Source organism: Neovison vison, chromosome 8, assembly GCF_020171115.1.
Source record: "Neovison vison isolate M4711 chromosome 8, ASM_NN_V1, whole genome shotgun sequence".
NCBI classification, from domain to species: Eukaryota; Metazoa; Chordata; class Mammalia; order Carnivora; family Mustelidae; genus Neogale; species Neogale vison.
The window spans coordinates 5,746,961-5,764,074 of NC_058098.1; the positions used below are offsets into that span (position 1 = coordinate 5,746,961).

General features: G+C 51.5%; 1 long non-coding RNA gene across 2 annotated transcripts in view; it reads right to left on the reverse strand.

Moving 5' to 3' along the window:
* Positions 1-12,892: 12,892 nt before the first annotated feature.
* The window catches only part of LOC122915535, a 28,347-nt gene continuing 24,125 nt past the window's right edge, over positions 12,893-17,114 (reverse strand). For both annotated transcript variants that reach the window (XR_006386057.1, XR_006386056.1), the window contains exon 3: positions 12,893-13,258. This is a non-coding gene — a long non-coding RNA (uncharacterized LOC122915535). The remainder of the gene's footprint in view (positions 13,259-17,114) is intronic.

Below are 17,114 nucleotides of genomic sequence, written 5' to 3' on the forward strand. Positions count from 1 at the left end.
ATCCCTCTCTCATGAGAACAGCCCAGAAGATTGGAGGTGGTATGCAGCGGAAAGCCCCCTTGCCAATGATGTCTGTGCTGAAACCAAAAGAATGTTCAGTGTTGTTGGGCAAAGAGGGAACAAAAAGAGTGCATCGAGCACATGGAATGGCCTGTGCAAAACCAAGAGACAAGAGAGGTTAAGTTTCCTTGGAGGAGCTATAGTCAAAGAGCTTGACTCCCGTTCAAGGGCGATGGTGAGCCCCAGAAGGATCTGAAGGGAAGGAGTGGTGGGCTCTGACCTGCCTTTTCCAAAACCAGGCAAGGAGGGTATTTAGAGGGCAGCTGTGGTCATTCAGCGGTATTTAAAGATCTCAGAGGGTTGCAGGGGGGTCGCAAACCTGCAGTCTCCGACCCACTTCTTTCTATTCTGCTGCTGCTCTTGTTGCGGGTCTAGACAGGATATTTTTTAATATCCATTTGATGCATTTGACGAGGCCTTAGCCCTCACTTGCCCGAGTGCAGCATCTGACCATGACTCCCTGAGGCATTGCAGCGTGCTTTTGAGGAGCTGGGAAATTAGACGGCACGTCCAGCTGCCCCCTTCCTTTCCGTACCCCTCTGCGGCCAGGCTGGGCTTGTTGCTAAACTCAGCCCTCACGAGGCCTCGGCCTCAGGAACAAAAGCCCCAAACCATTTCCAGTAACGCAATTTCATGCTCTGAAGTCTTTCACCATCCTCGGAGCCTTTTGATTCCAAAAAGAGCATGTTCTGGGGAAAGACAAAACAAAGTTCAGCATTTCTGTTTAGTTCCAGTAAGCTCTTTGAAAAGTCCCAGCCCTCCTTCTGACAACTGCGCTTCCTTTGTGAGCCGCTGCCACCAGACTTAATTGGGCTTTTCCCCCCTTCTTAAAAAATGAGTTTCCTTTGCTGAAAATGTAAAAAAAAAAAAGAAAGAAAGAAAGAAATTATTAATTCTCTTCCCCTTCTCCTTATCACTTTTATTCTAGTATGACTCCAGTTTCTGAATCCCAGAACTGGGCTTGGAGAACAGGAGGATGGGCAGATGCTGGCTCCGGTGTCACGCAGTCTGGGAAAATGAAAGTGGACACGCACTCAGCTTGTCGCGTGTTCGCCCGGGAAACAACCCAATGTCCATCAACAGAGCACCGGATACATAGAACAGGGTCTATACATACAAAAGAATATTATCCAGCTTTAAAAGGAAGGACATTTTGGGGATGCCTGGGCGGCTCAGTCAGTTAAGTGGTTAAGTGTCTGCTTTCAGCTCAGGTCATGATCCCAGCGTCCTGGGATCGAGCCCAGGGTCGGGCTTCCCGCTCAGCGGGGAGTCTGCTTCTCCCTCTGCCTCTGTCATCTCTCTCGCTCTCACTCTCTCTCAAATAAATTAATTAAATTTTTGAAAAAACAAAAAAAGAAGGAAGGAAGGAAAACTTTGACGCATGCTACGACTCGGATGAAACAGGAGGACATTAAGTTCAGTGAATAAGCCAGTCACAAAAAGGACAAATATCATTACGATGTCAACTACATGCTATCCCTAGGCAAGGCGAAGTCACAGAGGCAGAAAGAATGAACGATGGGTGCCAGAGGCCAGGGAAAGAGAGGGCTGGGGACCTAGGGTTCCATGCACACCGCACTTTAGTTTGAAAGGATACAAAGTCTGGAGCTGGGTGGTGTGGGTGTTTACACAAGGCGAGTGTGCTTAGTGCCACTGAACCGGACACTTAAGAATGGTGAAACTGGTCAGTGAGTGAGGCCTAATGTACAGAGTTGTCCAATCACTACCTCGTATCCCTGAAACTGGCATTGTGTGTCTGCCACACTTCGGTAAAACCAAAATCTGATTATGTTTAAAATGGTAAATTTCACGTGCTGTGTATATTGCCACAGGTTTGTATTGTTTTTTACAGGGTCATTTGCCCTTGACCAGTTTTCTAGTGAAGAGGCTAAAGGAGCTTAGGGCTTGTCTTCTGGGAAGATGCTTGTCTCAGGAGGAAGTCCAGGGCACTGGTGACAAAGGCTGTCGAGAGTGCTTATTGTAGCAGCTACAACTATCTGTCTGGTGGTTTCCCCACTTCTAATGCAGATCCTCAGTTTCCCTTGCAGCCCCCACCCCCCATACCCATGCACACGCACCACGGCAGCCCTGTGGGTGGGCGGCGCTGGTTCCATCCATCTCCATATTCAGGGCTGGGCGCCCATGACCCAGGTCTGGCCACTCAGTGTAAGCCAGCCCTCGGTCACACCACAGGTGCAGGACCAGGTACCAGACGTACCAGATGGCGGTCAGACCAACAAGTACTGTCTCCTTCGAGCCTGCGGTGGTAGGATACGGGGCTGCATAACTCAAGTACTGTCTCCTTCAAGCCTGTGCTGATAGGATACAGGGCTGCAGAACATCATAAAGGAAAAGCTTAGTGGAAGGTGATGACAATGGAAGGAAGAGAGACAAAACAGAGAGAGATCAAATCCTGATGATACTGGGGCGCCTGGGTGGCTCAGTCGGTTAATTGTCTGCCTTCTGCTCACGTTGTGATCCCAGGGTCCTGGGATCAAGTCCTGTGTCAGGCTGCCTGCTCAGGGGAAGCCTTCTTCTCCCTCTCCCTCTGCCATTCCCCCGGTCGTTCCCTCTCTCTCTCTCTCTCTCTCCCTCTTTGTCATACATAAGGGTGGCTCAGTTGGTTGGGCGGCTGCCTTCGGCTCAGGTCATGATCCCAGCATTCTGGGATCGAGTCCCACATCGGGCTCCTTGCTTGGCGGGGAGCCTGCTTCTCCCTCTGCCTCTGCCTGCCTCTCTGTCTGCCTGTGCTCACTCTCGCTCCTCTCTGACAAATAAATAAATAAAATCTTTAAAAAAAAAAATCATGATGATATCATTTGAGCCCTGGATCCAGCCATGCCTGAAACCATTAGTTCTTCATCTTTCTGGGGAAGAGCAAAAGAATTCATTATTTTGCTTAAGCCAGTGTGAACTGAGTTTCTGTACTGACAACTAGTAGAGTCCTGACTAAACGCAACAACCCTTTGGGATGGGCATTATTACCACTTGTGTGTACTTTACAAATTAGGAAACTAAGGCCCAATGTGTTTAAGCAACTTGTCTAAGATCAAGTAGAAAGTAATGGCATCAGAAACTCTGTCCTGTGTGGCCTCATGGAACAGTGCGAGGGATCAAAAAATGATACAAAGATGTCTTGTAGCATTGAACCCTTTCCCTTTCCCGCTTTGCCCCTACTCTTCTCTGGACTGTTTCTTTTTCCTTATAACCCTTGTCTTCACTCAATAATCTTCTCAGTCTCACCCCTCACTGGTCTTTGCTCTGGTTTTGTGTCCTTTCCTTCTTGTCCTGTCTTCACCATCTGACCCCTGGAACTCCCATTCTGGGTCCCACTTGCTCTTGATTTTAGAGGGTAAACAGGCAGGAAAGCCTCCTCTGTGTGTCAGAGCTTCTGAAGATCTCCCTGCCCCAAACTCAGAGATGAACCAGGTCAGGAGAAAGGCAAGGTATGAGGGGAAAGAAGGCATATCACTTGGAAAGTAACTAAAGGTCAAACTCCAAATGCCTTGAACAGTGGGGAGTTTGTTATGTCACAGAAGTAATGTGGGCTCAAGTTTCTCATAATCAGTGTCTCATAACATAAGGACCAAGTTCCTCTTTCTTGTCCCATTCTGCCATGTTCAGGTCACTCCCTCAGAGTCACAAAATGGCTGCCATTGCCCAGGCATCAGCTCCTCACAGAACTTCACCTGGAGACAGAAAAAGACTGCATCTTCTTCATAATTTTCTTTCAAAATCAGGGAAGTTCCCCCAGCAGTCACCTCAGTAAACATCCCCTTTTTTTCTTACTGGCCAGGACTGGGTTGCAAATCAACCCCCAAACCAATTCCTGGCAATTGGAATAGGTTTACCAGACAAGTCATGATTTACCAGAGTAACCTAGTTCCTATGGCTGCATAACTATTACACCAAACATCTCGAAGGTCGAAGGCTGGAATCAGCTCATTCACTCCTTTCTGGTGGGTGACTAAAGCTGTTGGCTCAAGGCTGTTTTTTTCCCACATGTTATCTATCCCCATGGGTTATCCTGGGCTTCCTCGAAACATGGTGACTGGGATCCCAGAGTAAGCCTCTTGAGAGAAAGAGAGACAAGGATCACCAGTCATGTCATCTTTCTTGACCCAGCCTCGGAAGCCACCCAGCGTCACTTCTACCATATTTTATTCATCAAATGACCCCAAAATCTACCTAGCTTCCAAGAAGCAGGAAACAGGCTCTGCCTCTTAAATGGGGAGCGTCAAGGTCCTGGAAGAACACATGGAACCAGATAGCTGGGAAAACATCAGAGCTGGAACCTGCCTCTGCTGAGGCATAGCCTCCCTTAAGCATTGCTACCGGTCAGGTGGAAGACAGGTGCATGATTATAGTATCTGCTAAAGGAAGGGACATGATTTGTGTGCTGGGCTCCAGCCACAGGGACCTTCCGGCATTCCTTCAATATGCCCAGTTCTTGCTGCCCCTGGAACTTAGCACCTGCTATTCCCTCTTCCTGAATATACTTCTTCCTGTTCTTTTTCCCCATTCCGATTCCTCCCCATCTCTCTCACAGCCGTCTCACAGTAAGAACATCTCACTGGGGTATACAGGGTCCTGGTTGCAGGTGTGGCCTCTGGAACCAGGAATCTGGGGTTCAAACCCAGGTCCTGCTACTCATGAGCTGTGTGACCTTGGACAAGTCACTTTACCTCCCCTGCCTCAGTTTCCTAAATGGAAATAATAGAAATCAAGCTACCAGTCTGGGTTTTCACAAAAATTAAATGAGCTGCCAGAGATAAAGCCCTTTGTGCCTGGCACGCAGTGAGTGTCCTGGCCCCTCTTGTTTTTTGTCTACTGCCTCCTTTCTCTCCCTTGGCAGGCTGGGTGGTCCTGGGTATCCAATTTACTCCCTCACTGTTCTTAATCTCTAGCTTGGCCCACTGACCCCCATGCTATCAGCAGTAAGTCCAAATTCAGTGAAGGAATTAATAAGCGAACAAATGATTCTGCAGTGAGAGTGGATCTTATTTCCACAGAAATGACCTTGGACCTGGGTTTTAGCGAGAAGCCAGGTAAACGCCTGAGGTCAAACAATCATTTTTGCCCAGGATGTGAATTTCATGCCTTAGGTGCTCACAAAGCCACAGAGCTCAGGTGCGGGAGGGGGAGGTGTGGTGCAGGTGTATGCGGGGGAGGGGGTCAGGAGCAGGGGTGCCCTACCCTCCCCAGGGAAAGGGACAGTGGCCTGTGCAGCCCCATCTGAAAGGTGATCGCACTTGAAAAGGCAGAGGCTGAGGCACAAGTACAGACACATCTCCCCTTTTTAACCTGGTGGACTCCCCCTTTATATCTCATTTCTGACTTACTGCCCCTTAGCACGGTGGATGGGGGAGGTGGCTGGAGTCCCACCCTCCCGCCCCCAGACCAGCCCCCAGAAGTGACTGCAGAGACATCTACCAGCCATAAAATGAGGAAAGAACGCTCTTTCAGCAAACGGATTACTCCACAGACGGGAGGTTTGTGAGATGCGCAGAGAAGCCTCTGTAGGGAAGGAGGATCTCACTCCCACTCTTCACAGCTCTCGAAGCCTCCCGCTCCTGCCCCACCCACCACCCCACGCCAGCCAATGGGCGGGCTCCGCTGGAGGCTTGGAGAGCAGGTGCAGGGAGAACCTGGGAGGGCACCCCCCACCCACCCCCTGCAGGCCTGGGAATCTGCAGTCCCCTACGACAGGTGGGGACTGCATGGTCCTTCTTTGATTCAGCTCATCTAACTCAGCAACTGCTCTGGGCAGGGACTAGGGACTGATATCCACTCCCGCGGCCCACAGACATCTCCGTAGGTCACCGGGTGGGATTGAGGTTCCCAAGAGCCTGACCAGGAATAATCGGGCCTGAGGGCACCCCCACCGCCTCCTGCCAGCCTTGGGCTCTCACTCCGTCTTCGACCACACCCCTCCCACTGCACCTGCCCCCCCGCCACTTACCCCCTGAGCAGTGAGATGGTCATGTTTCCCAGAGATGTGAGAAGTGAAAAGCAGAAGCTCCGAAGAGCCATGGCAGAGCTCACCACCCCTCCCACCGACTCCCCAACAACCCGAGAAAGCTCCCGTTTGTCACCACGGGTCAGGAGAAGCCCAGCGACTGGGGCCCCATTTTGCAGATGAGTAAGTGGAGGCTCAGAGGGGTGAAGAAGCGATGGACTGAAGGTGAGGGGTGTTTTGTGACCAGAGACTCACATCAAGTTGAAGAGGTGGCCGGAGGACAGAAGGAAGTGATGAGCCCCTGAGATCACTGGGCAGGCGACCCAAGCATGGAGGGGCGTCAGAGCTCCTGACAGATGTCTGGCCAGAAGGGTTTCAGAATTTCTACACAGGTGGGGTGCTCAGGAACAAGGGGAGGGAGGGCAGTTGGGATGGCCTAAGACTGTGCTTCTAAGGAAATCCTTTTTACTTAGAGAGTATGTTCATTAGCGGAGACCAGGGAAGGCGATAGTGGTGACGACGCTTGGTACTAGAGGTGACGACGCTTGGTACTAGAGTTGTAGGTTCAAGAGTTTGGGGTGCGGATGTCTTTGGGGCCATTATACTGCCTGCCATAGTGACCAGCGCCAATGGGTATGTTTACCCGTTGTCCCCAGGGAAGAATTTTCTGTTGCCTCCACTTCTACCTATTTGATGAGGAGTTTCTTCCTCGTAGCCCTTTCTCTCGGTAGCCAGAGAAAATGATTCTCAGCCCTTCTTGCTTAGCCCATCGAGCCCAGGCGCCTCAGCCAGCCGGGAGGGGTCAGCGCCTGCCCACCCGGCACTGCCCTGCGGGGAAACTGAGGCCCACCTGCCCACAGCCAGTGTGAGGAAGTGCTGGCATCTGCTGTGGCCTCTTTCCCCTAAACCAGCAGAAAGGAGAGTCCACACTCTCTATGGACACCCACTTTCCAGCTTCCCAAGCCGCCCTCTCTTCCTCAAGGATCCCGCCGCCCGGGTGCTCACCCACTCTGCTAGGATGCTGGCCCTCTCCTGAGGCCGTTCATCCACAGGGAAGGCATCTCTGACCCCCCCGGAGTGGGCCCCCCCATGCGCCCTCACACCGCAGACGTCGTCCTTGCATGCTCGTCCCGGACGTTTGCTGGTTCAGTGCCCATCTCCAGTGGACCCCAGCCGGGAGCACCAGGGCAGGAGGCCGGCCTATCGCCGCACACAGAGCCTGACTCGGAGGAGAGGTTCGCCTTATGGAAGCCAGGACTGTAGGAGAGCCGCTGCGGAGAGCCGGGGTGCAACGGACCACCCCGGAGTTTCCCACCAGATGCGCTCCTCCTGAGGAGCTGTGGGCCCCGTGTCCTCTGCACAGAAGCCCCTCCCGCTCCACAGGGTCACTGCAAGCAGGTGGGCCCTGGAGGGCGCGGTGGGGGGCGGGGGTGGAAGGGCCACGGTGAGCCGCTGGGAGATGGGGTCCTGCTGGCCTCCAGTCTCTGCCCCCCTCACCTCATCAGCCGCTTCTTTCCTACTTCGGTCCCCTCCCCTCCAGGTCTCCCCACACACCCCAGCTCCTACCCCCAGCCAGAGACTTTCTGATGCCTTCTATGTAGACTCCCGAGACCCAAGGACTGGCTGTCTCTAAAGCTCCTGCCACCCCACGACAACTCCTCGGCCTTGACAAAGGACTCCAAATACCCACTTGTAGTCACACTTGGAGGCTATGTGTGTGTTTGTGTGTGGAGGTCCACGTGTGCATATTAGGGTGTGGGTGTGTGTACACGTGTTTGTGGGGTATGCATGTGCATGTGTGTACACGTTTGTGGGTGTGCATGCATGTGTGTGGGTGTACCTGTGTGTGAGTGTGTGCACATGTTTGTGGGGTGAGTATGTGTCATGTGAGTGTGCAGACATGTGTTTGTGGGAGTGTGAGTGTGGGTACATGTGTCTGTGGGGTATATGTGCGTACATGTGTTTGTGGGGAGTGTGAGAGTGTGTGTGCATGGGTTTGTGCGGAGTGTGAGTGTGCACACGTGTGTTTGTGGGGTGGGTGGGTGTGCTTGTGGACCTGTTTTCCAGGACCCCCAGACAGGTCTGGGCTGTGAATGGCCAATTGTTAATGCCAAAGAAAGGGAAGGAAAACAGTCTTTGTCCTAAACACAGCCTGCCCACCAGGAGATGAATGGTTTTTCTTGTTTTGTTTTGTTTTAAAGATTTTATTTATTTTTTTGACAGACGGAGATCACAAGTAGCCAGAGAGGCAGGCAGAGAGAGAGGAGGAAGCAGGCTCCCTGCTGAGCAAAGAGCTGGATGCTGGGCTTGATCCCAGGATCCTGGGATCATGACCTGAGCCGAAGGCAGAGGCTTTAACCCACTGAGCCACCCAGGCGCCCAGGAGATGAATGTTTTAAGGAGCACGTCTGGGGGACAGGGACCCTCCGGTCCCCACAGCTGACACTTTGCCTGACATTTCATACGTTAATGACAACGTCGTTGCCTCAGAACTGACCCCACAAAAGCTGAGATGTTTTCTAAGCCATGACTGATCAAATTGCCTGGATTTTGCCCACATCGTTATTTTCTAAATGTAGAAAAGCAGGCTTTTTTGGAAGAGGATCTGTGAGCTCACTTGGATGGACAGGATTTAGAGAAGCGTAATCACAGGCGGGGCCCAAAAAAAGGAGTTATTAATAGGCTTCCCCTGTGCACGTGCAGAGATGGCATCTATAGATCGAAAGAAGCTGAGTTTATTGTTACCGGGTTATAAACACCAACAACCGGGGGATTTGCCCTGAGTTTCCTCATCTGTAACGTGGGGATGCTGGTGACTTTTCAAAGCACTCTCGGGTCTATATATATATTTTTTAAGTAGGCTGAGCACCAAGCGTGGAGCCCAATGTGGGGCCTGAACTCATCACCCTGAGATCAAGACCCCAAATCAAGACCCTGACATCAAGAGTTGGACTCTCAACCGACTGAGCCACCCAGGTGCCCCAAAGGGCTCTCAAGTCTTGAATATATGTATGGGTGCGTGTGTGTGTGTGTGTGTGCGCGCGCGTGCGTGTGTGCGTGTGCACGTGTGCACACACATTTGCATATGTGGGTACAAGCACATCCACATACTATCCCTTAGCAATATACCCGGCTTGCAGCAAAGTCTTCACAATTAGGGATTCTTGTCGTTTCTATTAGGAAAAAACTCAACTAGTGTTTGAAATCACGGTTTTGGAGTGCTAATGGTGTTTTCACTAATGTGCATTTTTCTAAATGAAAAATGTCCACCTGGGCACCCCTCCAAATCAGGCTGTGGTTGCCAGGGGCCTTTTAAAGACCACACTGGGGACGAGCGGCTCATGGGACCATGGACCCGGGGGAGGCAAGGGCAGGGCTCCCGAGGATAGTTTGGCCGTACCCCCCTCCGGAGTCCAGCCTGAATCTACCAGACTGCCCTCATCTGACCCTCTCCTGGCCCTTGTCTCCCGGGCCCTGTGCAGCACCCCAGCCCCCAGCCGTCTGCTCCTGTTGGCATCTCCCGCAGCCCAGTCACCAGAGCGGACTGAAGTCCTGTCAGTCCCTTTGCCCCAGCGCTGAGCAGGCGGAGGGATCACTTCTGATTTCCTGCCCCTCCTTGCTTGCAAAAGCTGCCAAGGGAACTGACCCTCCAGGGGAAGGGAGGGGCTGTCAGAGCAAAGGGCCTGTAACCCAGGGGACCGCAGCTCCCCAGAACCCACTGCTGGGGCCCCGGGCCCAGCCCCCAACAAAGGGAATGGCCAATGGAATCTTTTCCTTGGAGAAAACGTGAGGGGGGCATTACATTCACAGAGAGAACGTGTTGCAGGTGAGTTAGCCTCATCCTGCTGGCAGAAAATTCTTCCCCTTGCGGGAGCAGCTTTCTATCTCACCCCTCCTTGGCCAAACAAATCTCTTCAAGGGCCCATAAGTCTAAAAATCACATTTAAATATTTGATTCACTGCCATGAGCCGAGGGGGGGCGGGACTCTCCTGATGGAGGCTCTGATGAGCTATTTGGGGAATGTCCCCTCGCTATTCACCCAGCACGACTGTGGACGTGCCCCTCCCCACTCGTGTGCTTTCAAGAAAGGAAAGCAAATAAAATGCCAAGGAGCTCAAAGTGCGCGGGCGGCCGGCAGGGAGCGAGGTGCAGAGTTTGCAAAGAAGCTGCTGAATGATCTATTTTATCCAGAATGTGTCTGTTGATTTTACGCAAGGATTTTTCTTTTTTTTTTTTTTCAGTAAACATCATTACATCTTTTTTTTTTTTTCAGTAAACATCATTACATGGTGATGTGTGTTTTCATTTGTTTCTGGAGAAATGAAAGATGTTTGTAACCAAAGAGAGAAAATGACCTGGCTGGCTGGCTGGCTGGCTTGCTTGCTTTCCTTCTTTCTTTTCTCTTTTCTTTCTTTCTTTCTTTCTTTCTTTTTTTTTTTTTTTTTTTTTGTACTAAGGGACACAGCCAGGGAAAAATAACACACAGCCAGGGGCGCCTGGATGGTTCAGTCGTTAAGTGTCTGCCTTCAGCTCGGGTCCTGATCTGAGGTCCTGAGATGGAGCCCCACATCGGGTTCCCCGCTCTGCAGGAAGCCTGCTTCTCCTCCCACTCCCCATGCTTGTGTTCCCTCTCGTGCTGTGTCTCTCTCCGCCAAATAAATAAATAAAACCCTTAAGAAATAAATAAGTAAAGCCAAATGTCACAGTGGCCCCCACAGCTCCTACTCTCTCCCGGGACCCACAGTGTCACTATGAACAACAAGAAAGCTGAGAGGCGCCATCAGGTGAATGAACTCAAAAACTCTACAAAAAGACGTCAGGATGAGCTAGACCATGTTAGGACACCAGCAATTGGCTTTCTCTTTGCTCAGTCCTAGTGGCCCCATGTAAAATTTCCATCTTCCACCAAAAGGGACAGACCAAAGCATACAGTACAATTGAAATCCCACTGATGACCAGAAAATCCACAGGGAACGCAAATGTTTGTTTTTTCTGTATTGAGTATGGCTGAAAGAATTTTTCTCTCTTTTTTTTTTCGATTTGATTTTCTTGACGTTGAATAAATTCAGGACTCACCACCACCTGGGAGACAGTTGGCCTGCTCCTGGTCACAAGGGCCCCCTCATAACCTCCCCCACCCCGGGAGCACATACCCCCCCTGGAGATTTGCGCAAACATCCAAGGAAGCAACAACAAGGCTGTTCACAGCCAATAGCCACCAATATTCTAAATGTCCATCCACAGCAGCATTTTGAATCCTTTTGTGAAATGGTCAGTCAGGTGCAGCCACAGGAGGAAACAGAAGAAAGCCTCAGGAAAACAAAGTATCTTATACCACCAGGCTCTCAAGACAGCAAGCACTTCACGCCACTCGGGGGCCCCACGCAAAAGCACAGCGGGGGGGGGGTGCGGGGGATGTGGAGGAGCCAGGGCAATGCCTTGGTCATGACCTCCAGTGGGGTTTCCAGAGGAAAGGCAGGCCAGGGCAGGGCGAGCAGCTTAGGACAGGCCAGTTTGAGTAATTCTGGCAGGTTCTGGGCTATCAGAGCGGTTTCAAGGCCTGGTACCTGACCCTGGGGTAACTGAGAAATACTGCCTCCTGGGGTGCAGAGTAGGGTCCCGGGATTGGTTAGTTTGCTTATGAAAGCATGCTCTCGAGGTCAGTGGGCTTGGCTCTCTAAGAGGTGGCTAGGCCACGGGGCACCTGGCTGTTTCTGCTGGAAGAGTGTGCAACTCCTGACCTCATGGTCATGAGTTCAAGCCCCACGCTGGGTATAGAGATTACTTAAATCAATAAAACTTTAAAAAAATAAAAATAAATAAGATAAAAGTTGGCTAGGCCAATGAGGGTGCGTCTCCCCAGCTAGAAAAGATTTTTAAGATGTCAAAAGATAATAAAATATATAGACTATAAAGGGTTTAAGCAGATGCTTTGAACTGAGACGGGGCAATACCTAGAAATACTCTGAAAGAAGGATGAGATGATGACAATGGTGATGATTTATTGAACGTTTCTTCTTCATCAGTAATGTTCTCAGAACTTTAGGTATCTCAACTAATCTATACAACACTAGTAAGAAGACACTATTTCCATCCTTATGTTATAGATAAGAAATCATGGCTTAAAGAACAGCTGCTTTAGTAGCCCGTGGTCAGAGGGTCAGTGTCCTGGGCCAGGCTCTGCTGGAAAGTTCTACTGAACTTGGTTGGACTCATTCATTTTTCAGTAGTTTTCTGCCAGTTCGCTCGGTGGCCCTGCTCTGGGGCTGGCTGCCTATTGACTGGAAAGCAGGATGACTGGGGGCTCCGTCTCTCATTACCTAGCAGGCTAGTCTGGGCTTCTTCTCACGGGGGTGAGGGGGGTAACCAAGAAGCTCCACATGTATACACTGCACGAGCCTCTGCTGAAGTTGTGTTGTCACCATCCCACCCGCCAAAGCAAGTCGCGTGTTCTGCCCAGATGCATGGGGTGAACACCTCTTGAAGGAAGTTGCTGCAAACTCACATCGCAAAGAGGCACAAATACAAGAAAGAGGAGAATCTGTGGCTATTTGTGCAATCACCACATGCGTGCAGTCAAAAACCTCTACTCTCAAAAAGGGTACACAAATTGTAGACTGATACTGGAGAGCTTCCCAGAGTCAGGCTCTAATTGGTGAGGGATGTCTGTATCCCCCTTCCTCTGAGCCATCTCCAGCCATGTTTCCATCCAGTGTCATGCTGTTCCTTGCTCATTCTGGTCTCCATCTCACCAGGCAAAGACCTGGGTAAACTATCGGCAGCATCTGACGCCACTGACAGCTTCTTTCTGTGGCTTCTCCTGGTGTTCCTCCTACCTCACTGGCCACTTGGCAAACACTCTGTCTCCTTTGCAAACTTCTTTTCCTCTATCCAGAAAACTCACCAATTTATTTTCTCCCACCCAAACCTCTAATCCGAGTTCCAGCCTTGAATCCTAAGTGCTTCCTCTCATCTTTATTTGGGGGGCTTGAAATAAAGTGTCGGCGATGGCCACATGATGAACAATCCCAAATTTAGCAGTGGGTTTTTTCTAAAAGCCATTTATGTAGCTCACGACTCTACAGGTCATCAACGTAGGCTGGAATCAGCTGGATGGCTCCTTCGATCGTGGCTGAGATCAGGCGGCTGGTCCAGGACGGACGCAGCTACGATGACTCAGCCTGGTCCTTGTGCTCTGTCATCACCTGACAAGCTGGCCCAGGCCTGTTCATTGGAGGCTGTGGAGAGAAGCAGGGAAATGAGCACAAGCGTGCAAGGACTCTGAGCTGGAAACCAGTAGGGTGTCCCTTCTGCTGCTTCCCAGAGGCCAAACATGTCACAAGGCCAGCCCAGGGATGTGGAAATCGGCTCCTCCCCTCGGCAGGGGAGCTGCAGACTCACATTGCAAAAGGGCGCGCCCACTGGAAGGGCAAGAAATGGGGCGACTTTTGCCTCAGAGATCAGACGAGATGGGGAGCGTTCTAAGCGGTATGGCCATAGACAAAGGGGGCCGTTTTTGGAAACAGTCAACCACCAGCACCTCACAGTCAACAGGTTCAAAACTGAACTTGAACCATCCCCCACAGACCTGCGTTTCAGTGACTCCCTGTCCTCTCTCCGTGGCCTCAAACCTGCGAGATCAGGCCCAGCCCACACGGGGACCCAGGTCCTGTGTGCTCCACGCACACAGGTCTTCTTGCCATTCCTGGAGCCTCAGTACCCTAAGCTGCACGGTGTCTTTGAGAAAGATACAAAAGCACATCCTAGTCCCCAGGTCCGCAAACATGACCTTATTTGGACAAAGAGTCTTTGCAGGTATAATGAAGTTAAAGACCTCAAGATGAGACCATCCTAGATTTGGGGTAGGACCCTGAATCCAATGACTGGTGCCTTTGCAAGAGAAAGAAGAGAGACATCTGAGACTCAGAGACACATAGCGGGGAGGGGCACATGAAGACAGGCCGAACTCGGAGTGCTGCGTCTACAAGCCAGGGAACACCGAGGATGGCCGGCAGCCACCAGAAGCTGAAGGGCAAGGAAGGATGCTTCCCCAGAGCCTTCAGAAGCAGCACAGCCTCCCTGACACCTTGATTTTTGGACTTCTGGGCCTGCAGAACTGGGAGAGAATAAATGACCCTCACTTTAAAGTAGCACAGTGGTCAGAATGTGTTACAGCAGCCCAGGAAACTAGTTCTCCCGGCCTCCCCCCATCAGGGGCTTTCCCACTTGGTCCCACGGCCTGGAACACGCCGTCCCGGCTCCTCCCCTGCTTCACTCCTATTCTTCCTGTCTGCACCCCGTGATCACAGCCTCCAGGGGCCCATTCTAACCTCCCTTCCGCTAGGTGAGGCCCTTCTCTTGGACTCCCAGCCCCTCCAGCTTCTCCTCTTTCCTAGGATCGTGGGAGTTATCATTCTATCTCTGTGTGTCTTCACTAATGCCTCCATCTGCCTCCCAAAGCAGCCTGCAGCGCCCAAGTGAGCAAAACCTGCCCCAGCATTCCATTCACCCCTGCACCAGCGGCACCCGCGGCAACAGGTGTTCGGCAAGGACGCACAGAGTGGAAACGCGGCGCTGCTTTCCGTCTCACGGGGAGCGGCTGTAAAGCCCGACTGATGACTGGGCAAAATAAGGACATCCAGAAGTCCCACTTGGCAGGTACGAGTGAGGGGATGCGGAGGCGGGGGCCCAGCCCACTGTCCCGGGGAACCTCGGGACCGCAATCCTCCCAGAGCCCCAGGGCAGCGTGCCAGGAGCAGCTGCGTTCCCGGTGCCGTATCTCGGAACTGCCCTGCATACAGATCGGCTGGAGGCACACAGCTTCCTCTCCTTATCAACCCGCTGTGACAGAGATGCCATTGAAACGGCAGTGGACCTGTTCCAGAAACCCAGGCTGGGTCAAAAACGTACCAGAACAGAGCCAGCCACTACCAGGGAGACAGATGGCCAAAGAAGCCTGTCCTCCCCCCAGGAGGCAAGGACGGTCCGGGGCCAGACAGGGTCAGAGCCTCTCCATGCTCTGGGAAGAATTATCTGGCAGCAGTGAGCAAGTCAACAAAGAATTACTGAGGGCCTACTGTGTGCCAGGCTCTGTACTAGGGGTGGGGGAAACAGGCATGAACTCACTAAACTCCCAGCCCCAAGAAACAATCAGATATCCGCAATTAATTATACCAGCAAGTGTGACGAGGGTATAGAGGAGAGAGAGAGGGTGCCAGGAGAGCAAGAACAGGAGCATCCGACCAGGTCTAAGGAATCAGGGGACGCTTCCAGGAGGAGGTGATATTTTAGCCAGCACGTCAAAGACATCTTCAGGGACCGTTAGTCAGCCTGCTACAAGAATCAGCTTCCGTTGTTTGCAATCAAAGAATTCTGGATGGGACAGCAAATGTCACAAACTCAAGGTCTAAAGGTATTTTGTTTTGCTTATAATTTGAATTAGAAGGCTTTAATTTGAATTAGGGATGACTTGAACCACCCCCCTTCACTGAAATACTGGGTCTCTCTTTTCATTAAATTACCTGCCTAACCCCCCAAGGTCAGTAGGCTGGCTGTCCCATAATAGGTTTACAGATATGGATTCCAAAATCTCACCCCATCTCACTACCCAAATGCTTAAAGTCTGGGCACATGGGTACAGTGGAATTGGTGTCCCTTTAGGCAACTCTAGCCAAAAATAGAAGGAAGTATCTAGACAGAAGGAGGATGGATGGATGGATGGATGGATGGACGGATGGGCGGATGAAAGGATGGATAGATGGATGGTAGGAAGGAAAGAAGGAAGGATGGATGCACGAAAGGATGGATGGATGGATGGATGGAAAGATGGACGGAGGGATGGATGTTGGGATGGATGGGGAGGAAGGAGGGAGGAGAGATGGATGGTTGTGTAGAAGGAAGGAAGGATGGACGGTGGGATGCAGGGATGATGGATGGAAAGGAGGGAGGAAGGAAGGAGAGATAGGCGGATAGTGGGACGGATGGAAGGAAGGATGGATGGATGGGGAAGTGGAAAGTAGCGGTTATCAGGGGCTTACCAGGGTAAGGCCCCAGAAGTAGGAAAGATATGGAAGAAAAAACAAATGGGATGTGTTTAAGGCAGACACCAGAATAAAGGGAGAGGGAAACCACGGTTTTGGTTTGTGCAGAAAATAGAAATTCTCTTGGAAATAAACCTTCAGTCGGTTTTGTTTCTGCAAAGCAAACAACAGGCCGCTGCTTACAATCCCATTCCATGAGGAGTCCACGCCACCCACTGTCAGCTTCCCCAGTCCATTTGGAGGATCTGGTCCAGTGAACCAAGAACCCAGGAAGGAGGCCGGGAGTGACAAGAGGACAGACTCAAATGCTCTCAAATAGCTATAAAATAAAACCTCTAGGTTTGAGAGAAAAAATAATCACCCCGTAATTGACTGGTTACTAATGGAATCTATTAATTTATAGCCACAAAAGAATCAGCTAATTTGTGGTTAATGGTGTCTAAAAGATAAACAACATGGATTAACTCTGTGCAGCCCAGCCTGGGGCTCTGGAATCTGTCTGCAGAGAGCTCTCAGGGGTGCAGAGAGGAGGGACAGCTCGGAGGTCAGCAGAAGGAACAGGGATGGGGGAGGGAGCAGAGGAATCTTCTTCCCCTTCTGGGGCATCCTCCCCGCCTGGCCTCAACACCAGCCCTGCTTTCTTGCCCGGGATCCCACCCCAACAGCCGACCGCAGCCCCACCCTGCGCTGGTCCTTCCCACCTCTGCGCTTCCCTTCTGCTGTGGCGCTGGAGAGACGCCTTTCATTCCGCTCCTGTGCAAGTAATACAGATTCTGAGCGTGGCTCAGCTGCGCGAGGCCCCATGCTAAGGGCTTGTCATACCTTCTCCATCTCAGGGACACCCAGAAATCCTCCAAGAAGTTGGTCCCAGTCTCAGCCCCATTTGACAGGTGAGAAACCTGAGGTCCGAAAGAGTGAACCCACTTGCCCAGAGTTTCACTGTGCACCTGGTGGGTCTGGGACGCGAGTCCAAGTCTGTATATGGCCCGACTCCGGGCTCTCCACCAGCATTTCCCAAACCTTGCTGCTTACAACAACCCTGTTGCCATCCCTG